The 24,174-nt window shown below is 36.8% G+C and overlaps 1 long non-coding RNA gene across 3 annotated transcripts in view; it reads left to right on the top strand.

Annotated features, from left to right (window-relative positions):
* The first annotated feature begins 492 nt into the window (after positions 1-492).
* Positions 493-24,174, top strand: part of LOC105081146 (uncharacterized) — a 69,754-nt gene continuing 46,072 nt past the window's right edge. For 2 of the 3 annotated variants that reach the window (XR_012502683.1, XR_012502682.1), the window contains exons 1-3: positions 493-2,502; positions 2,760-2,883; positions 13,601-13,735. This is a non-coding gene — a long non-coding RNA (uncharacterized LOC105081146). The remainder of the gene's footprint in view (positions 2,503-2,759; positions 2,884-13,600; positions 13,736-24,174) is intronic. The other variant, XR_836402.3, reaches the window with a different exon arrangement.

Genomic DNA, 24,174 nt, shown 5'->3' with positions numbered 1-24,174 from the left:
CAGTTTAAGATGCAGCGTAATGAAAGAAAAGTGCCCAATTGCATTATACTATAAAATGCTCATAATCCTTAGCTTGTACTTGTTGAAAGAGCCCTTTAAATAACAGAGAAATAGCTCCTATATACGTAAAAAAACAATTAGTTAGGTTCCCATAAGTATTTTCACAACCTGCATCCATATCTTCAGAATCCAGTTTGCACTCAGAGTCATCAGTATCTGTCGTGTCCCATGTCATACTGTTAATGGAGATGTGATGTAGAATTTCTTAATTAGAAAACACTCTGTCCCTGAAACTTCTCTCAAGCCACTGGTGAAGGACCTCAATGAATAGAGGATTAAAATACCTTTTAAATTATAGAATAAAAAAATACTGTATACATTAAAAAATTACAGAAGCTTACACGTTAAAATTTAACTACTCATGGTATTTATTTTTTAATGTCATTCCATAGTACCATTTAAACTTGTGTATACATTTAGATTTTTTGAGACATTTACACATATGTTACACAGAACCTTTATCTATATCTACCCTTATAGAGGTAGAAAATGCCAGTGAGAGGTTTTCAGACCAAGTTCATGTGTGTGTGCAATGACAACGTACTCTTTGAGATGCCATTGATTATATGAGGTTTTTTTTTTTCTCTAGGATTGAAAATGTAAGAAAATGTGCATATGAAAATTTATGAAATGTAGAACTGATGTTTGAAATGGTTTATAAAAGGAGCACCAACTTCTGAGATGATTCTTGGAGAATGCTTAGTTAACTTGAATCTGGCAAGGTGAGATACCCCACTGAGAGGGAAAGCATGGGTGCAAAGGAGAGGGGAAGGAGCCCTGTGTGTCCTGTAATTTCTCACCCTGCAGTGCTGACTCCCTAGGGGAGCATATTCAGATTCAGAGTTCATATTTGCAGAGACTAGGGGGCTATAGGGAAGATAACAAGATTAGAGGTGAGAGGTGTGAGACTGAAATAGCCTTATTTGTTTTTGAACCTCAATGAGAAGAGAATCTTCTCTGTCACTCTGTGTCCACTACATGTGAGGGGTGGCCACAGGGGATTAGCACAGATGAAGTCTCCGTATTCTCTGAGATTTCAGTCCAGTGGGGATTCAGAAAACTAAACTGTGAGTAGACAGCTGTGCTTGGGAGCTCCAAAACAGGAACAGGACCTGGGGCAGGACACACAAGGAAAGCCTCTTGGAGGAGCTTATCTGAGGAAGTGCTCAAGTGTGAGGAGCAGGGAGGGAGGCAAAGAGCAGGCGGGGCAGGGGGCGGGGAGAAAAGGAAAAAGCCTGTCCCCACCTCAGGCAAGGCCAGTGCATCTGAGGGAACAGAGGGACGGTAACTTGTCTGGAACATGGAGGGCAGAGCTTGGTGGGACTGGCCAGGTGAGAGAGGGCAGGAAGTGAAGCAGGGGCAGCCCACAGAGAAATGTCTGGGTGTTGAGTTATTTTGAACGTCTGGGTCTTGTTTCTTGACATTTACCCCAGGCTCATGAAATCTGCGTGTTGGGAAGACAGAACAAGTGAGTGTGGTCCCTGCCTACTGGGGAGGTCCCTGGAGATTTCCAGGAGGGGTTCTGGGCCCGCGCAGAGCAAGTGTGAGGGACTTTGAGTGCTCGTGTTCACCTGTCTGTCTCCCCACCTCACACACCCCCTCCCCACCCCGCCCGAGTGCAGCCTCCTGTCCCCTCATTGTGCACCTGTAGGCGGGATGGAGACAGCGATCAGAACGTTCGGAGCGGCGGGTCACAGCGCCACCTGGTGTCCACATGCGGGAGCCAAGAGCAGTCCTCGCAGAGAACCGCGGATGAAGGGGGGTCCTCAGCGGCGCACGGATGGTACTGGACTAGGAGCAAGACGGGTGGGGCCGGCAGGGGGCCCGCAGGTGCCGCAGTCGGGCGGTGGGCAGGCGTTTACCCGCTGTTGCTCGCTGGTCCTGGATCCCTCTGTGTATTCCTTGGAGGCTCTTTGATTCCCTGACACAGTCCTTGGGATTTTCTCCGCTTTCTCTCCACAGAGCGCTTTCCTACTGAATCCTATTCATCAGCTGTTTGAGGGGTGATGTGACAATAGTTAGCCAAATCTGATATTGGTAGATTATTAACAGTTTGTTCTTAAAAAATAGTCTTTCCTTCAGCGTAAATTGCCTTTGATCACTCTCAGCTTCTGGTGGTTTTCTTCCTTCCTCCCGCCCTTCCTCTGTTCCTCTCCACGCCGTTCTTCCTTGGCGTATTGCCTCTAACAAAGATTCTCTCTAACCAAACTAGCCAGGCCCCTCTGAGCCCTCCTCTGGACTAAGCCTCAATCTCCTTGGCCTGTAAAGACTTCAGAAAAAAGTAACAAGTTTCTAATAGCTCAAGCTGCTCCCTGGGTTGCCCCTGGACCCTCCCCTCCCCCATGAAAGTGCCGGCCTGAGAAAACTCAGCCAAAGGAATTTACTGTTTATTCATCCCACTTTTGGAGACAGGGCTCCTGTCTCTGTGGGAGCCTGACTTTGGTGAGTCCTCCTTAACAAACTCTCAGACGAACACCCCTCCTTTACCACTTTCTGCTAACTTCTCACTTTCCTGACTTTCCTGAACCCCCACCCCCCTCCTCTATTCCCTTAGTCTCCCTTTGAGATGCTCAGTCACCTCTGAGCAAGTAGAAGCAGAGTTCAGCTCACGCTGGACCCTTTCCTTATTACAACGGTGTATTTCTGATGAAAAATCTGTTCTTGAACCTTTAACTAGCGTCTGATTTTATCTTTGACAGTTTTCTGGCTCCACGGCTTGGGTTTGGATCAGAACCACCACTGGACCCTCGGAGTTTCTAGACCTTTCAGCTGCAGAGACCTTTGTCTGATCTCAAGTCGTCCTGCCCATTTTGGTATCTGTTGGTGAGTCCAGCTCCTGACGGAGTGCTCCAGACAAAGGTCTATTGAAGCATGGTGAAGACACGTTTTGATTCTTTCAGTTCTGAGTACGCTCGCACAAGAGTATCAGACTTCTTGGAATGGAAGTCCTTGCTGGCTCCTTGTTCTGATTGGGGGGTCATTCCCTGAATCTCGAGCCAGAAAAAAACTATCCTAGCTCTTTTTACTATTATTACTGAGCTATAATTGACATTTAACTATATGTAAGTTTCAGGCAAACAACATACTGATACATATATCATAACAATATACATGTGTATACTTAATACATTTTGTTAACATCCATTCCCAGAGATTGTCACAAATTTTTTCTCGAGATAAGAACTTTTAAGATTTGCTGTCTTAGCAACTTTCAGATATTCAGTACAGTATTGTTAACTATTGTCACTGTACTGTATATTCCATCCCTGGGACTTATTTATCTTATAACTGAAAGTTTGTACCTTTTGACCCAGTTCACCCATTTCACCCATCCTGTACTTCTGACAACCACCAATTTGTTCTCTAATCTATGTGTTCCCTTGTTTTTGTTTTATGTTCCACATATAAGTGACATCATGCGTTATTTGTGTTTGACTTATTTCACTTAGCATAATGCCCTCAAGTTCCATTCATGTTGCAAATGGCAGGATTTCCTTTTTATGGCTGAATAATATTCCTTTGTGTGTATATATGTGTGTCTGTGTATCTATATCTTTATTTATCTGTCTATCTGACAGTGGGCACTTAGGTTGTCCCCATGCCTTGGCTATTGTAAATAATGCTGTGATGAACATGGGGGTGCAGAATTTTTTTGAGATAATTTTTTTTCACTTTCTTCAGATAAATACCCAGGAGTGGAATTGCTGGATCACATGGTAGTTCAAGTTTTAATTTTTTGAGGAACCTCCATACTGTTTTCTATAGTGTCTGCACCAATTTACATTCCCACCAATGGTGTAGGAGGGTTTCCTTTCCTCCACATTCTTGCCACCATTTGTTATCTCTTGTCTTTTTGATGATTACCATTGGGTATTTAATCCTGGCTCTTGAGGCCACTTTGTTCTCTCCATTTGATCCTGCTCCTCCAATGGGAACTTTGTTGTTGTTGTTAATTGAAAGATAGTTGATTTACAATGTTGTGTTACTTTCAGTGATATATATATATGTGTGTGTGTGTGTATATCAAAGTGATGTGTATCATATATATGTATTCTTTTTCAGATTTTTTCCATTGTAGGCTATTGCAAGGTATTGAATGTATTCCCTATACTGTACAGTAGGACCCTGTTGTTTATCTGTTTTATATATAGTAGTGTGTATCTGTTAATCCAGTGGAAACTTACTGTTTGACTGATATCCCCCTTCTTGAGCTCCAGCTGACAGTATGCCACCATGTCAGTAACTCTCTCAGTTACTTCTCTTGGTGTCATTAAGTTACCAAGGATAATTTGGAACTTCAGGGGTTTCTTTGAGAAATTGAAGATCCCCTCATACTGGTTTCTCTGAGGTCTCTGCTCCCATCACCTCCTCTCCTCCTTTTACCACCTTCCATCGTCTCTTCAGCTCCTCTGCATCCTTCAAGCCTTACCTCCTCCACCCCTCTGTTTGCTCCTTCCAGACCATCACTTTCTGAATCCAGCTCCTCAGTTCTCTACAGTCACTGGGACTTTAGGTCCCCACCCTACTGGGGGCTCTCAAGGACTCAGAGACCCCACAAAAGCAACTACCTGGGGCTGAAAAGAACAAAAGACTAATTGGAAACTGACTTGGTATTTCATCCATTTAGATTAGGCTTTGGAGACATCCAGAAAGCTGCATGATGTCATCATAGTCTCTCGCCTAAGATGCAGTCTATAAGATTACATATAAAAGCAAAGAAAATCTCAAAAGTCCCCTGAATAAATATTGGTAAAAAGCTTTTAGCCCTTGTATTGAACATATAATCTTTAACTTTAAACCATTTGCCATAAATGCATTTCCAATAAAAATATAAAGTGGAGAAAAAATAGAATCCACTCTTCTATAAATTAGTGAGTTTTGTATTATTGTATTTATGCCTGACTCGTTTCTAATAAGTTTTAAATAAAAGTTTTAAAATAAAAAATATAAGGCCTCTACTTGTGTCTGTGTGTACGTGTATCTCTGTGTGTTTCTGTTTGTGTGTATATATATATATATATTTTTTTTTTTTGGCCTATCTCCTGATGGTATTACCTCATTAATCAATAAAATCTCTTAAGGGAGTTCCATCATAATTAGCTTAGAGAGAAATAAGCACTTATATGTTAAATCTTCTTAAATTCCCAGAAACATAGGAACCAACTCAAAGGTTGTCCAGATTTACATGGGATGAGTAAGTTTTTGGTACTTAAGACCACTTTGATATTGTTGATTTAATAATACAGATATATCTTCAGAGTTGTCAACATTAAATGTAATGCAAGCATACATTGTTATTCTGCTTGGGGTCACTACTCAAATAAACTAATATTATATATACTAGATGTTAAACATTACACAAATGAAAAATTTAATTTAAATGGAGTATTATTTGAACAAACTTTATTTCAACAAAAGTTATGTTTTCTAATTTCTGCCTAAAAATACTTTCCCAAAATATTTTACAGTTATGAAAGGTTAAGTAGTAGACATCCATTTAATATCTAAATAATTTCAAAATAAGAAAAAGTACTGAAACATTCATTATTAAGTGCATGCTGAATTTTATATACTTTTGGCTTCTTGTTTTTTTTCCAACACTTTTTATTGATTTATAATCATTTTACAATGTTGTGTCAAATTCCAGTGTAGAGCAAAAATATTCAGTTATGCATGAACATATATATATTCATTGTCACATTTTTTTTCTCTGTGAGCTACCATAAGATCTTGTGTATATGTCCCTGTGCTATACAGTATAATCTTGTTTATCTATTCTACAATTTTGAAACCCCGTCTATCCCTTCCCACCCTCCGCCCCCTTGGCAACCACAAACTTGTATTCTATGTCTATGAGTCTGCTTCTGTTTTGTATTTATGCTTTGTTTTTGGATTCCACATATGAGTGATCTCATATGGTATTTTTCTTTCTCTTTCTGGCTTACTTCACTTAGAACGACATTTCCTAGGAGCATCCATGTTGCTGCAAATGGCATTATGTTGTCGGTTTTTATGGCAGAATAGTGTTATGTTGTATAAATATACCATTTCTTCTTTATCCAGTCATCCATTGATGGACATTTAGGCTATCTCCATGTCTTGGCTATTGTAAATAGTGCTGCTATGAACATTGGGGTGCAGGTGTCATCCTGAAGTAGGGTTCCTTTTGGATATATGCTCAGGAGCAGGATTCCTTGTTGTCTATTCCTAGTCTTTTCAGGAATCTCCATACTGTTTTCCACAGTGGCTGCACCAAGCTGCATTCACACCAGCAGTTTAGGTGGGTTCCCCTTTCTCCACAGCCTCTCCAGCATTTGTCATTTGTGGATTTTTGAATGATGGCCATTCTGACTGGTGTGAGGTGATACCTCATCATAGTTTGATTTGCATTTCTCTGATAATTAGTGATATTGAGCATTTTTTTCATGTGCCTATTGATCATTTGTATGTCTTCCTTGGAGAATTGCTTGTTTAGGTCTTCTGCCCACTTTCGCATTGGGTTGTTTGTTGTTTCTTGTTAAGTCATGGGAGCTGCTTATATATTCTGGAGATCAAACCTTTGTCGGTTTCATTTGCAAAAATTTTCTCCCATTCTGTAGGTTGTGTTTTTGTTTTACTTATGGTTTCCTTGGCTTTACAGAAGCTTGTAAGTTTCATTAGGTCCCATTTGTCAATTCTTGCTTTTAATTCTATTGCTTGAGTAGACTGTTCTAGGAGAACATGTTTCAGATATATGTCAGATAATGTTTTGCCTATATTTTCTTCAAGGAGGTTTATTGTATCTTGTCTTATGTTTAAGTCTTTGATCCATTTTGACTTTATTTTTGTGTATGGTGTAAGGGAGTATTCTAGCTTCATTGCTTTACATGCTTCTGTCCAGTTTTCCCAACACCATTTGCTGAAGAGACTGTCTTTATTCCATTGTATATTCTTGCCTCCTTTGTCGAAGATGAGTTGACCATAAGTTTGTAGGTTCATTTCTGAGCTCTCTATTCTGTTCCATTGGTCCATATGTCTGTTTTTGTACCAATACCATGCTGTCTTGATGACTGTAGCTCCATAGTATTGTCTGAAGTCTGGGAGAGTTATTCCTCCAGCCTCTTTTTCTCTTCAGTAATGCTTTGGCAATTCTAGGTCTTTGATAGTTCCATATAAATTTTATTATGGTTTGTTCTAGTTCTGTGAAATATGTCCTGGGTCATTTGATAGGGATTGCATTAAATCTGTAGATTGCCTTGGGCAGTGTGACCATTTTAACAATACTGATTCCTTGAATCCAAGAGCATAGGGTACCTTTCCATTTTTTAAAGTCTTCTTTAATTTCCTTTATCAATTTATTGTTTTCTGTGTATAATTCTTCCACCTCCTTGGTTAGATTTATTCCCAGATAATTTATTACTTTGGGTGCTATTTTAAAGGGGATTGTTTCTTTACTTTTGCTTTCTGTTGATTCATCATTAGTGTAAAGAAATGCAACTGACTTTTGCACATTAATCTTGTAACCTGATACCTTGCTGAATTCTTCAATCAGCTCTAGTATTTTTTGTGTGGACCTTTTAGGGTCTTCTATATATAGTTACATGTCATCAGCATATAGTGACACTTTTACCTCTTCTTTTCCAGTTTGGATCCCTTTTATTTCTCTCTCTTGCCTGATTGCTGTGGCTAGGACTTCCACGACTATGTTGAATAGGAGTGGTCATAGTGGGCATCCTTGTCCCAGATTTTAGTGGGAAGCTTTTGAGTTTTTCACCACTGAGTACTATGCTGGCTGTAGGTTTGTCATATATAGCTTATATTATGTTGACATATGTTCCCTCTATACCCACTTTGGTGAGAGTTTTTATCATAAATGGGTGTTGAATTTTATCAAATGCTTTTTCTGCATCTATTGAGATGACCATGTGGTTTTTGTGCTTTCTCTTGTTGATGTGATGTATTACATTGATTGATTTGCATATGTTGAACCACCCTTGTGGTGGGGATGAAGCCCACTTGGTCAAGAAGTATAATCTTTTTTATGTGTTGTTGGATTCTATTTGCTAATATTTTGGTGAGGATTTTTACATCTACGTTCATTAGTGATATTGGCCTATAATTCTCTTTTGGTAGTGTATTTGCCTGGTTTTGGTATCAGGGTGATGGTGGCTTTATAGAGTGAGTTTGGGAGTATTCCCTCCTTTTCAGTCTTCTGGAAGAGTTTGAGAAGGACTGATATGAGTTCTTCTTTGTATGTTTGGTAGAATTCCACAGTGAAGCCGTCTGGTCCTGGACTTTTATCTATAGGAAGGTTTTTTATTGCTATTTCGACTTCATTTCTAGTGATTGGTTTGTTCAAGCGGTCAGTTTCTTCTTGATTCAGTCTTGGTGGACTGTGTGTTTCCAGAAACTTGTCCATCTCCTCTAGGTTATCCAGTTTGGTTCCATATAGTTTTTCATAATATTCTTGTGTTTCTATTTTATTGTAATAAAATGTAATTCCTCCATTTTCCTTTCTTATTTTGCTAATTTGTGCTCTCTCTTTTTTTCTTTGAGTTTGGCCAGAGGTTTGTCAATTTTATTTACTTTTTCAAAAAAAAAAAAAAAAAACAGCTTTTGATTTGATTGTTTTTTTCTATGTTTTTTTTTTTAATTGTCTGTTTTATTTATTTCCTCCCTGATCTTTATAATTTCCTTCCTTCTGCTGTCTTTTTGGGTTTTTGTTTTTCTTTTTGTAGTCCTTTTATTTAGTGGGTTAAATTGTTTATTTGAGATTGTTCTTCTTTTTTGATGAAGGCCTATATTGCTATAAACTTCCCTCTTAGCACTGCCTTTGCTGTATCCCATTAATTTTTTGCAGTTGTGCTTTCATTTTCATTTGTTTCAGGATTTTTTTTTTATTTCAGCTTTGATTTCCTCTTTGACTCATTGGTTTTTTAATAGCATATTGTTTAATCTCCATGCTTTCTTTTTTCCCTCCCTTGTTTCTCTGTTGTTGATTTCTAGTTTCATGGCACTGTGGTCAGTAAAGATGCTTTAGATAATTTCTATCTTCTTAAAGTTGTTGAGGTTTTTTTTTTTTTTTTTTTTTTTGTGCCCAAGTACATGATCAATCCTAGAAAATGTTCCATGTGCATTTGAAAAGAATGTATATCCTATTTTTGGGGGGTGTAAAGCTCTGAAAATATCCACTAAATCTATTTTTTCTATTGTATTATTTAATTTCCCTGTTACCTTATTATTTTCTGTTTGGAAGATCTGTCTAGTGATGTTAATACTGTGTTAATATCTCCAACTATGATTGTATTCCCATCAATATCCCCCTTTATCTCTGTTAGTAATTGTTTTATGTATTTAGGTGCTCCTATATTGGATGCATATATATTAAAGAGTGTAGTATCCTCATCTTGTATCACTCCTTTAATCATTATAAAATGTCCTTCTTTATCTTTCTTTATGGCCTTTGTTTTAAAGTCTATTTTATCTGAAATTAGTACTGCTATACCGGCTTTTTTGGCTTTTCCATTTGCATGGAATATCCTTTTCCATCCTTTCACTCTCAATCTGTATGTGTGTTTCTCCCTAAAGTAGGTTTCTTGTATGCAGCATATTGAATGTTCTTGCTTTATTATCCAGTCTGCCACTCTATGTGTTTTGACGGGAGCATTTAGTCCATTAACATTTACAGTAATTAATGATAGATGTGTGTTTATTGCCATTTTGAACTTCTCTTTGCAGTTGATTTGGTATTTCTTCTTTGTTCCTTTCCTCTTCCTTTTGTTTTTTGATAATTTTCCTTTGTATTATCATGGATTTTATTTAGTTTTTTGTGACCCCCTTGTAAGTTTTTGGCTTGTGGTTACCCTTTTCTGTAAGTCTATTATCCCATTACTATATCTCGAACCCACCCTACTGAAAACAAAAAAAAAATTTTAAAAGAAAGAAAAAAAATACTCTGTATTTTCTTGCTTCCCTCACCCACTCTTAATGATTTCAATGTCTTTTACAGTTTCATGTTCATTTTTTTTGTAATTCATGAGTTATCACCTTTCCAGTTACAAGTTTCTCATTTCTGTAGCATCTCACTGCTTTTCTATTTAGAGTAGACATGTCACTATTTCTTTTAGCGTGGGTTTAGTGTTACTAAACTCTTTTAGTTTTTGCTTGGCTGTGAAGTACTTTATCTCTCCTTCTATTCTAAAGGATAGCCTTACTGGATAGAGCATCCTAGGCTGCATCTTTTTTTTTTTTTTTTTTCATTCATGACTTTGAATATATCTTGCCACTCCCTTGTGGCCTGTAGTGTTTGTGTAGAGAAATCAGCGGAGAGCCTTATGGGGGTTCCCTTGTAACTCACTCTTTGCTTTTCTCTTGCTGCCTTTAGGATCATTTCTTTATCCTTGACTCTGGCCATCTTGATTATGATATGTCTTGATATGGGTCTGTTTGGGTTCTTCATGTTTGGGACCCTTTGAACTTCCTATACTTGGATATCTGATTCCTTCTTTAAGTTTGGGAAGTTTTCAGTCATGATTTATTCAAAAATCTTTTCAATCCCCTTTGATCTTTCTTCCCCTTCTGGGACCCCTATTATGTGGAGATTGGAATGCTTCATATTATCCCGTAAGTCCCTTATGTTGCTTTATTTGTTTTTATTTGTTTATCTTGCAGTTGTTTTGATTGGGTGCTTTCTGTTGTCCTGTCTTCTAGGTCACTAATTCGTTCCTCTGCATTATCGAGTCTGCTTTGCACAGCCTTTATATCCATTCTCATCTCCACCAATGAGTTTACCTATTCTACTTTGCTCTTCTTTATAGCTTTGGTTTCTTTTTTGACATATTTTATATCTCTAAACACTATCTCTTTTAGTTCCTTCAATACTTTGATCACTCCTTTTTTGAAATCTTGATCTAGTAGGCTATCAATGTCTATTTCATTGATCATTCTTTCAGGGGATTTCTCTTGTTCTTTTAATTGGGAATGGTTTCTCTGCTTCTTCATCTTGCTCATATGTCTCTGGTACTGTGGCTTATGGAGTATCAGTTATCTATTGTGGTTCTTAAAGGAGTTTATTTATTTATCTATCTAATGCCTATGTAGGAATAAAACAGATTTTTGACGACTTTGTCTTTTGAAGAGGACAGTGTTCTTTCAGAGTTGTGTAGTTTCTTTGGTTGGATGAGTGGGTCCTTGGATGTATGTCTTGGTGTATCTGTGGGAGAGGGTGAGCTATGAGCATCCTACTACTCTGCCATCTTGGCCTTGTCTGTCTACAGGTCTGTTTTTAATAGGAGATTGTAAATTTTTTCATTGCCTTTAGAGTAATCTACCTAGGAAACAAAGATTATGTGACTTATTCAAAATAATACCCCATGCTTCATTTTTCCTTTAATCATGCCCTCTAGTACTTAAGAGAATTGAGTATTATTATTACAATAGCTATTTTTCCAGATTTTATATTTACATTTGAAATCTTTTATTGTCATTTTTGATTTTTTTTTTTGAGGCAGGAGAGGCAGTTAGGTTTATTTATTTTATTTATTTCTTAGTTGAGTTACTGGGAATTGAACCCAGGACCTCATACATGCTAAGCAGGCACTCTACCACTGAGCTATACCCTCCCCACCTCCTGTTGTCACTTTTATGGGTAATTAATTATAATTTCACAATAAAATACATTGTTAGAGCTCTTCAAGAAGGAGGACCACAGGACCAGTAGTATGTGTGTATTATGTGTGTGTGTATATGTATATCTATATAATAGGAGATTATTTTTAGGAATTGTCTTATGCAGTTATGGAAGTCAAGAAGTTCCACAATCTGCCGCCTTCCAGCTGCAGAATCAACAAAGTAGTGGTATAACTTAGTCTAAGACTAAAGACCCAAGAACCAGGGGACCACTGATGAAAGTCCAGTGTCCAGAGGCTGAGAATTCTGATGTCTCAGGGTAAGAAATGATGGAGACTCAGATCAAGAAGAGAGAGAGGGAGCTTTCCCTTCTTTGGCCTTTTTGTTCTATTCAGGCTCTCTCTTCCTATTAGATGATGCTTGTCTATGTTGTTGAAGGTGGATACCCTTAGTCTCCTGAATCAAATGCCAGCCCCTTTGAGAAACATCCTCACAGACACTGCCAGAGTTCAAGATGTATAGCTATCTGCACTTCCCCTAGCCCAGTCAAACTGACATGAAAAATTGATCATCACAGACCTCCCCTTGCCAAATTTGCATCTATAAGTATCACCTTAAAACATACTCAATCTCCAAATGAAGATAATCACAAGGTCATAATTCTCCCTAACATGATAAAACTGTCCTGCATACAACCAAAAACATGCTTACCCCTTCCTCAGGAGAGGAGGTAAAGTCCTTGAATAAAGATAACTCTTCTCCTGACATTCAGGAACAAATAGTGTGATTAAAATTAATAGTGCTTAAATACTATTTATGTAAATCCAGTATATTTTATATTACATGGTCAGAAAAGAAGAGGGGATTGCTCAATGTATGTATATACACACACACAGACATACCCCTAACAGTATAGGAAGGAAATGCTCATGACACTTACACTCCTTGTTTCTATAGCTGGTTATTTAGCAGTAGCTAGTCTTTATAGCAACCTTTTTCCTACTAAAAGTTCTGGATCCCTTTCACCTTACCTGGTGGGGCTGACCCACAGCTTCACTCCTGAAGGGTCTGGGCCATTGCCAGTGTTGCTTGGATTGAGTTGTTGCATTTTTCCCTTGACCTTAATCACAGAGCAGGGTAATATCAAGAGAATCTCTACAGGATAGTCTATATTCCAGACATACTGTTCCTTACCTCCATTGTGTAGGAATTGTCCAATTTCCCTTTGATAATGACAAAGATTCTTTGTTTGATCAAACTTTAGTCAGGTTCCTGAGCCTTCTCCTAGGCCCATATGGGCACTTGCTTGTTAAAAACAAACAAAAAACAAACAAACAAAAAATACCAAAAAAAAAAACCCAAAAAACAAAACAAAACAAAAATAAAAACCTTAGCAAGAATTGTGTCAGTTTAGCAAGAGTGTCTTATCCTCCATATCTGATCACTCTTCTTTTTTTTTTAACATTTTTATTGAGTTATAGTCATTTTACAAATTTGTCAATTTCCATGTACAGCACAATTTTTCAGTTACACATGAACATGCATATATTCATTGTCACGTTATTTTTCACTGTAAGCTACCACAAGTTCTTGTATATATTTCCCTGTGCTATACAGTATGATCTTGTTTATCTATCAGGTTTCTCATCCTGCACTGTGTACCAGGTGATACCTGATCAGACTGCCCTGTCTTCATCAAGAACCCTGTTAGGTCAATTAGACAGAAACCCCTATACCCTCTAAAGTTTCCTCTTAGTAATTTTCCATCCAGACTCCCACAAGGATCCTTGGCTATAAATTAACATTGTCACTGCTTTATTTGGAATTGAGCCCAGTTCCATACTGGTGTCTCCTTTTCCCTATTTCAACAGTCCTGGGTAAATTCTGTTTTGATCACTTTAACTAATATCCAGCTGTGGTCTTCCTTTGACAGCTACATCTGTATAACTTGGAGAGGATCAGTTTCATCGCTGCTGCACAGACCACATTCCCAGAACCCTAAGTGTACATCTTTGAAAATTTCATCTGAAGACTTCATCTTGACTCCTGACTGATCAGAGATCCATTGGTGAGTTCAACTTCTAAACAATTGGTCCAGACAAGTGTTCCCTGGAGCTGGTAGGGACAGATGTTCATTCTTAAGAATGAAGTATACTTTCAAAGGTAGGTTAGAGTTTCAGACAAAGAGAGGCTGGGATGAGAGTGTTAGGTTTCTGTTCCTAGAAGCCAGGTAAGCGCAAGTTGGGTTGGAGTTCCAAGCTTTCTGATCTTAAGTGTCAAAATTTCATTAGTTAAGATCATGGGAGCTTCTCAGTGGATGGAAACTCCCCTCTTAAACTCCTGAAACTGTGTTCTGCAAACTCTGTGCTTTCTTGTTGGCATGATTTTACTAAGGGTGATTTCATACTTCAGTGGCCTCTTTGGGAAACTTAAGGTCTTCCCACACTAGCATCTGTAAAACCTCTCCTTTCCCATCACAGATGCTCCTGTTTCCTCCTTTTATTGATTTGGCTCTTCTCTCCAGTTCCCTTGAGTCATTTGATATGTCCCCCTTCAAACCCCTACCTCCTCCGTCCCTCTTTCCACCAACCAGACTTTTCCCACCTCAGCCTCTCTTCTCTCTGCAGCCACTTGAACTCTCGGTCCCCTACCCTCCATCAAGGGCTCTCAAGGGATTGAGGGGCACCCAAAAATAATGTCTACTAAAAAATGTACAATGTGAGAGTTTTGAGTAAAGTTTTACTTGGGGCAAAATTAGGACTATAGCCCAAGAGACAGCATTTCAGATAGCTCTGAGGAACTTTTCCAAAGAAATAAGGGGGGAGGTTCATATGTGTGTGTGTGTGTGTGTGTGTGTGTGTGTGTGTATATATGTTCATATATATATGATTTTAGCAAAGGGGATACATTCAGTAAAGCACACATATTGGCAGAGACTTGCTGCTAGACACAAGGAACAGATACTTCTGTTAATAATTTTAATGCTTTTCTAGATGTGAAAAAATGCAAGAATTTGGGCGCATAAAATCATCTCCTGAAAATATCTATCTGAGGCCTGTTCTGCCAGTTTTTCCCAGAGCACAGGGTGCCCCATTCCTGATCTCCACCCTGAACTCCTTTCAGGATGTGTTGAAGGTCAGTGGCTACAGTGGCTAGTGACTTAATTCTTGTAGAAACAGATGGTAAGTGCCCCTTCATGGTCCTAAATTTGACCATGAGTTGGGAAGCAGTTCATGACCATATTATCCCTCAGTATTAGGAATGCTCATTTCTAGGTCAGGCAAAGATTTCATTGATAAGCCACTCCATGTGCTATTACTGAACTAGGCCTTATTAATAGTAGCCAAAAGCCTCTGGCCCACCTGTCTTACTAATCTGTTAATGGTCCAGGAAATATTTCCCTCTGTTACTTCCTCCCATATCTGAGTTATGTTGTTACAATCATTGGATTTTCTATAGAACTGTATGTCTGGTCAACTGGTCAGGTCACCTAGTTTTCAAAACTCAGGCACACATTTGGTAATGCAGGAAACATTCTTGTGAAGTAGACAGAATACAAGTAATACAGTCAATAATATTAGTAAGGTCATAAGTGAAAATTTAAGCCAAGAACTTCATTAGAAATGGACTAGGTTGTCTGACTTAGTCCATTCTGTACCAGTTCTTACCTTTAAGGGAATTGATATATTGGCATTTCTCATAAGGCACCAAGCTTAATTTACTAATATTACTAGGCTGGTTATACTTGTTATGGCTTAATTTTTCCCAACAAAAGGGGAGCCTGAAAGTTAAATGATCATAGCCTGGTATTAGCCATATAAGTCCATCCTACAACTGAGGGAGATCATATTCTGTGGCTGAAATTTTACTTGTTGCTCTGATTGAGCTTGGGTAACTTTAAAAGAAAATATACATTTATGGTGATGGTCAGAGCAAGTATGATTGATTGGCTGAATGAGGCAGTCCCATCCTATAAATATCAATAGTGACCCAAACAGAACTCTGACTGCTTTCTTCTAGAATAATTTCCTAAGGACCATCCAATTGGAGTCTTGGAGTGAGTGGAGAAATCCACTAAGATAACCTAGAAGTACTGGATATAAGTAATTGACCATAACCCCAACAATTGGATTAATTTTAAACTCTACATCAGATTGTATCCAAGAAAGAAATATATTTGGTTTATAAGCATAAGGGTGAGCAGTTTTCAAAATAATTGGTATTTAGGCTTTGTTTGGCATCTTGTCAGCTGTCTATGTAAGATGTCATCTTTTCATCCTGACCTGGTAGTTTCTCCTTTGTTGAGTATTGTTGTTTGGTTTTCATTTTTGTTCTTTGCTTATGCATACAGCACAGTATTTATTTATTAATTTATTTTTTAATCTTTTTAAATTGAGTTATAGTTAGTTTAGAGTATTGTTTTAAGGTAAGGTCAGCAGTCCTCTATAGGCCAATTCAGTGTATGGGCCCTTTCTCAGTGGAAATATTAATACAGGGGTGAATTCCCTCCAGTTTCACTGTACATGAGCTAGTTAAAAGTATCCCATCTAGCTTGTTGATAGTCTTTTAAATACTGTCTTTTCCAGTATTCATAATTCCCTGGTTGCAGGTCATGAGGTATCTGATCTTCATCCCAAGATATATTACTGAGATAAGCTTCAGAAACAAACTTAGAGTGTCCTTTTAACAATTCAGTTACACTTTACAATAATGTAACAGCAAGGTGCTGTCTGAGAAGTGAGTCTTATTAAATACATACCTTAATTAACAAAACTAGAATTTAATACCTGCTTAAACATAATATTTTCTTTCTAAAACCACCAAATATAGCCAAGTTAAGACTAATTTGTGAAATAAGTCAGCTGTCAATAAAATTGGTCTAATGATTTACATAACTGTAATTGATCATACGGACTCTTCTAAAATTGGCTTTGTTGGAACTTTTTATAAGGAATCTCAGAGTCAAGTTTTAAAAGGTCTCTCAAGGCCAGGAAAACCATTCCAAGGTCTTGTCACAGATTTCACCTGTGGTATCTATAGATTTGGATGAATTCCTCCCTTTTGAAGGTCCCCAAAATACCTTGAGATTCTTGTACCTGTTAGGAGGTGGCCTTCACAATTTACCTGATAAAGATGTTGGGAACATAAGAGCTTCCAGTATCTGCAGGGATCAGATAGAAAGAAAATATAAATATTTCAATTTTGCTTGCAAATGTATAATTTGCCAAATTGCTGTAAGCCATAATTAGCTTAAGGGAAAGGCTTTCCTTATATCTGGGGAACACAGATTAAAAACTAATAATATTTCAGATAGAAACTATAATAATTATAACCATATTCACCAATTCACTCATTCCTATGTAAGTAATCCTTTTTATTATGAAGCCATAAGGTTTTCCATTAGAATTCTTTAATTTCTTACCCAGTTCACCAGTATGACCTAAAAGTTACCAGAAACCTGTACTTGTCAAAAAGTTCTTGCTAAGAATCTTCTTGAAGAGGAAGCATTTTTGCAAAGGCATTAGAGTAAAAGAGTAAGTATCTATTAATAACAAAACTCTTAAGAAGACACGGTTAAAGAGCTGATTACAATGCAACTGACAAATAAATGTGGTTACCGCTGTGACATACAATATTTTAAAATAATAACTAGAATTATGACTGATAACATTTTACCAAGACATACCAGATTTTTTAGGAACTCCATATAATTTCTAGAATATCTAGATTAATAACATTTACTCATATAGTATAACTTAAGAAGTTTATTACTCATTTGACAATGCTTCCATGTAATTTAACATATCAAATGAACCTAATTTATTTAATATCTCTCTTTGTGATCTTTCAGGGGCCCTTTGAAGCATCCCACAGTTAGCTAGAGGTCAAATGAACTTCATTAGAATTTGGAAAGTTTGTCCAAAAAAATAAAAAATGCCTTAAGATACTTGGTAAAATAGGATCATAGGTCACTGTGAAACATACTTATTCACTTAACCAAAGTGACAATAAAATATTTCAAAGGCAAATATGGAACAGATCACTTGAAAGGTAAATAAACTTAAAATCTTATCAAAGTAACTTAATAGTTTAAGAAAACTTTGTTTTATTAACAGAAGGAGAAAACCAAACTCATCTTGCATCAGCTTACTTTTAATAAAACTATTTACTTAATTAAATTCAATATAAACTTAACCAGTCTTTACCATGCACAAAACTATTTTTTCAGGGTTCATTTTCTACAAACCTTCCATAACTTTCTGTATTGTATTAGTTTGTCTATTTTTCTTTAACCATCCAGAAACAACCAGCTCTAGGACAAAATTATTTTATTTTTACTTAACAAAATGCAATTCAATTCCTTATACCTTCTTTTATTAGAAACACACATCCCACTTTGCTACTGTGTACTGAAACGTTCCCCTTATTATTTCTAGTAGATTTAATTACATATTTAAATTAGAATCTTCAACTCTTAAAAACCTTGATTTCTAGTGAAACCTAAGAAGTAAGCAATTAGGAACCATCTTTTACATTAGCATTCTGTAGATTGCCAAGCTTAAATACCAATGACAATTTCTAAAATGGTGTGCTTTCTTACAGAAAACATCTCAGTGTGGCACCAAACGCATTAACAGTCCTAAGGAGAAGGTTTAGCTCAATGGTAGAGTGTGTGCTTAGCATGCATGAGGTCTTGGGGTTCAATCCCCATTACCTCCATCAAAAATAAATAAATAAGCTTAATTACCTTCCCCCCCCAAAAAAAAAATTAAAAAAATAGAAGTTTAAAAATAGTCCTAAATATTGATAGTTTCTCTGCAAAAGGAATCCTATGTTCAGTAATTAATGTTTCAATATATTATTTGGGAATGGCCTAACTACTCAGTAAACTTCCATCCTTTAACTTAGTTTAGTGTAACTCTAAAATTTCAAGTTACCAAATGTCTGGAGAGATTAAGTAGAAGTTCTAAAATATAATTATTCCTGAAGAGTTCACCCAAAAGCTCTTATCTCATTTATATTTAATTTACTTATAAAAATTTCATCATACCAAGTTATGTTTTTTTGCTGACAAATTGACAACAGATATAATCTCATTTGACTTCTGTTAAATTTAGGTACATTAAAAGTACTATACTTAATATGTTTGATGACTCTAAATCATCTACATTAATTCATTAAAAAACTTTAATACCAGGTATTAATTTAATATTGACTATTTCCTAGTTCACATGAGCCTGAAATTCATTCTGGCCAGTTTCCTCTTATATGTCTGAGAATTTATATAGGTGCTTAATTTCCCTTAAACCAATTAAGCAGGGTTCATTTGCAAATGAATTTTGATAATACCATCCAAAGTTATAGACATATACGCACAACTGGAGATTTCATAGCTTCCTTTTAAAACTTAGTCACGAATCAGGTATTACACTATAAAACTCACTAGTTTATAAATTACAGCTGTAATAAGTTAAATTTAAATGGCCTATTTCCCCCATTTCCCCCTTCAGTTTCAGAATTAGAGATGATACAGATAAGGTAAGTGTTTCTGGGAGCCCTGGTACAATGTTTGTATCTCAAGGCACAGGGAAAGAAAACCAGTTTTTCCTAGAAGGGCTTGTTCCCTCAGAGTCAGAATTCTGAAAAGATGTTGTGTCAAGCCAGCTTTCTCTAAGAACTGTGTATGCAGTAGAAGAGCTCATATTGGCCATTTTCAGGGCAAGATTTTTCTTTAATTCCCAATTAAGTACTTGTGAGTATAAGTTTTGTACATACATAAACGTGGCTGGAGAGTTAGTTGGAGGCTGGCTTTCTGATACCCCTCATTTCTCTGTTTGAAAGGATCTATTTCCCACTTTAAAATTGAATTTGTCATGGGTATGATGAACTAATGGAATTGTGTGGTGGGCCAGTGTGCTTCTTGTGAGCTGAACTCCTCTAAGCATCACCTGAGAGTCATTTCATCCTTCTTATGTGTCTTGATTTCTCCCTTTTGTGGTCTAAGGCCACCTTGGGTGCTCAGAGACCACCTTGGGTGCTTGGATCATTGAATGGTCAATTCTTGTGCATGATCTCTAAATGAGCAAATGTTTTAATTAATTAAATAATGGATTTTCCTATGTGACCACTGCACAGTACAAGAACTCTACACCCACCACTCCCATAAATTTGTCAGTTGTCTGTGAAAGACATGCCCAACTGGGAGGAGACCTGTCCATTGTCTTCAGAGTGAAGGTCTCAAGTAATATCTTCACTTTTATTCCAACAAATTCTAATAAGGCCGCTGAATTGAGGAAAGCTATCAGATCAGCCTCCTACCCAACCACTCAGTCCAAACCACTCAATGTCTTTCAACTAAGAAAAGCCCACTGTCTTTCAACCAGGCTCCCCCCAGTGTCTTTTAATTAGGTAGGCACTCTTCCAGTATCTTTCAAATTAGGGGTCAGGTACCTGTTATACACCACAAAATAAAACTCAGGATCATCAACCAATATAGGAGATCTGAGAGCCAGGAGAGACTCTACCAAATTTGTCTGGACTCTCCAAGGAGGCAGATGGACACAAGAGGCCTTTGGTGGTACTAAGCTCTGGGTCCTTGTAGAGTTAAAGTGATGGGAAGAAGTCTGCTCTTGGTCCCTTCTTTGGAGCAACAAAACTATTTCCTGAAAAAATGCACAATGTGAGAATTGTGAGTTCTGTTTTATTTGGGGAAAAATGATGGCTGTAGAAAAATGATGGAGGCAGCCTCTTAGATAGCTCTGAGGAACTTCTCTGAAGAGGCAAGAGGGGAGGACAGTACACATGTGACTTTGGTGAAGAGAGGTACCTGCAGTCAAGCACACATTTTGGCAGAAATTTACTGCTAGTCATAAGAATATTGCTGTTAGTCATGAAGAAAAGACGTCTCCATTAATGATTTTAGTGTTTTCTAGATATGAGAAATGCAAGAAATTGGGTTTATAAAATATTTTCCTGAAAGTAATTAACTACCTGAAGTCCTGTTCTGCCAGTTTTCCCCAGAGCACAGGGTGCCTCATTCCTGATCTCCACCCTAAACTCCTTTCAAGTTGTTTTGAAGGTCAGTGACTGCAGTGGCCAGTGACTTCATTCTTTTAGAAACAGGTGGGAAGTGACAATTATGTAGTTGGCAGTAGCAACCTGAGGGTGAAATGAGAACAGAATGTTATTTGGGAATATAGTGTTTTGTCCACTGGGTTGGGTTTTGGAGACATCCAGATAGAGCTAGATGTCTCCTCATCACTGGCCTAAAATTTTATCCATGGCCTCCATTAGATTATATTTCAGGGCAAAAGGAAATCTTAAAAGTCTCCTCCATGAATATTGGTTAACATGTAACCTTTATTTGTCCCATTTGCCAAAAACACAGTTCAGATAAATATATAAAGTAGAGATAAACCAATTAGATTGTATCATTATGTTTCACTGAGTCACAGATATAAATTTTAGAATGAAGTATATAAGAACTCTGTTTGCATGTGTCTCTGTGGTTATGTATGTATGCATATATGTAATGTATGTGTGACACTTTCTACCTCCCCAAATTATTTCTAAATCAACTTATAAAATCCCTTAAAAGCTCTATTCAAATTGGCTTAGAGATGAATGAATGCTTCCATATATTAAGTTCCTAAACCTCAGAAATGTAAAAAGCAATCTAATTTGTTAATTTCACATGATTTGAGATAATGTTTGTTAAACAAAGTTAGTTTTAAAAACTGTTGGTAAAGTAAAACAAGTATGTTTTCAGGTTTTTCAGCATTAAATATAATGCAGACATACAGGTTTTTTTTTTTTTCTTCCTAGGTTTAACAGTCAAACAAGCTTATTATGTCTCTACTCGATGTTCAAGATTATAAAACTATAAATCCAACCTAAGAACAAAATGTGCAATAAAAATGAATTACCTGATGCATGTCAAGCACAGTAGAAAATTTTAAAAAAATACTAAAGACACAAGAACCATACATTTAACTTTTTAGGTTTTTAGCCTCTGTGATAATTTTTTGATCATTGCCTAATTTGTCAGCAAGAAAAAGAACATAGGATGATGGCTAGATTTGCTTCTTTAACCCATCATGTTTTCTTGATCAGTTCACACATACTTGTTAAGCAGAAGTAGATTAATAGGTGTAGGTGTGATAAAATATAGACATGAACTTTTCAACAACAGTTTTGTTTCATACTATACCTACTTAAAATAATTTTACAAACTTTTTGGTAACTTGAAACGTTAAAGGTATACTAATTTAAGGTCAATAATGTGTATTCATTAGCATATAGGTCTTTTCCAAATAAGATAAAATATGGAAACATTAATTGCTGAACAAAAGTTTGTCTACATTTGGCATACTTTTAAAAATCGTATAGAGAAGCTAAACATATTTGGGTCCATTTTCTTTTTATTAATAGACTTTATTGTTTTACAGCAGTTTCAGGTGTAGAGCAGAATTGAGAAGAAAATACAGAGTTCCCACATAGCCCTCCCCACCCACACATATATACTCCCCTACCCTCAACATCCCTTATCCGTGTGGTATATTTGGTACAATCAATTAATATAGACACATTATTATCAACCAAAGTCCATAGTTTACATTAAGGTTTACTCTTGATGTTGTACATTCTATGGGTTTTGACAAATACATAATGACATGAAGCCACCACTATAGTATCATACAGAATAATTTCATTGCCCTAAAAATCCCTTGTGCTCTATCTATTCATTCCTCCCTCCCTCTCCCCAAACCCATGGAAACCATGATCCTTTTATTGTTTCTGTAGCTGTGTCTTTTCCAGAATGTCATTTGGTTGTAATCATACAGTTTGTAGCCTTTTCAGACTGGCTTGTTTCATTTAGTAATATATCTTTTTAAGTTTATTGTATGTCTTTCATGGCTTGATATATCTTTTTTTTTTTACTGCACATATATTTTAAAATTTACATATATGTGTTGTTCATTGTTTCTAAGAGTGTTTAGGGCTTTAGCCTTTTGATTTACATAGTTAACAAAGGAATAAAGCCAACCATAAACTAAGAATTAACTCAAAAAGATACATACAACCTGCTATTAACAGCAACATTATTTATAATTACCAAGACATGGAAGCATCCCAAGTGCACACCAATAGTTGAATAGACAATGAAGATGCAGCATATATATATACTATGGAATACAATTCACCCATAAAAAAGGATATTTTGCCATTTGTGGACCTTCATTCACTTTTTTTTTTCATTTCAAAAACCAGAATTTTTTAACTGGCAGAGACATTTCCATTACCTCAGAAACAACAAAATACCTAGAAGTAAACTTAACCAAGGAGGTTACCTATACTCTGAAAACTGAAATGACACAAAGAAATGGAAAGATTTCTTGTGCTCTTGGAATGGAAGAATCAACACTATCAAAATGGCCACACTACCCAAAGCAATCCACAGATCCCACCCAACCCTCATCAAAATATTCGTGACATTCCTCACAGAACTAGAACAATTCCAAAATTTATAAGAAACCATGAAAGACCCCGAACAGCCAAAGCAATCTTTTGTAGGTATCTCTCTCTCTCTCTCTCTCTTTTTTTTTTCTCTTTCTTCTTTCTGTTCTCTTTTCTTATGGCTTGATGACTAGAGAAGTTCCTTTAACACTTGTTGTAAACCTGGTTTGGTGGTGCTGAAATCTTTTAGCTTTCGTTTATCTGCGAAACTTTTGATTTCTACATCAAATCTGAATGAAAGCCTTACTGGATAGAGTATTCTTGGTTGTAAGTTTCCTCCTTGCATCACTTTAAATATATTGTACCACTCCCTTCTGCCCTGTATAGTTTCTGCTGAAAAGCAGCTGGTAACCTCGTGGGGGTTCCCTTGTATGTTTTATTGCATTTCTCTTGCTAATTTTAATATTTTCTCTTTATCCTTAATTGTTGTCAATTTGATGACTATATGCCTTGGTGTGTTACTCTTTGGGCTGATTCTGTGTGGTACTCTCTGTGATTCCAGGACTTGAGTGACTATTTCCTTTCCCAAGGTGGGGAAGTTTTCAGTTATTATCTCTCCAAAAATTTTCTCAGATCCTTTCTCACTCTCTTCTCTTTCTGAAACACCTATAATGAAATACTAGTGTGCTTCATGTTGTCCCAGGGTTCTCTTAAAACTATCCTCATTCCTTTTTATTCTTTTTTCTGTCCTGAAGTAGTGATTTTCACTAATCTTTCTTCTAGCTCACTGATCCATTCTTCTTCCTCATTTAGTCTATTCTTGGTTCCTTCTACTGTATTGTTCATTTCAGTGATTTTTTTTCTTCAACTCTGAGTATTCTTTATATTTTCCAACTCTTGCTAAAAACTTCACTCTGTGCATCTATACTCCTCTTGAGTTCTCTGAACAACTTCACCATCATTACTTTAAACTGTTTCTCAGACAAATTACCCATCTCCTCATCACTTATTTCTTCTTCTGGGATTTTATTTTGTGCCTTGACCTGGGAG

Source organism: Camelus bactrianus, chromosome 27, assembly GCF_048773025.1.
Source record: "Camelus bactrianus isolate YW-2024 breed Bactrian camel chromosome 27, ASM4877302v1, whole genome shotgun sequence".
Taxonomy (NCBI): Eukaryota; Metazoa; Chordata; class Mammalia; order Artiodactyla; family Camelidae; genus Camelus; species Camelus bactrianus.
The sequence above is the reverse complement of the archived record's forward strand: the minus strand, read 5'-3'. Positions and strand labels throughout refer to the sequence as shown.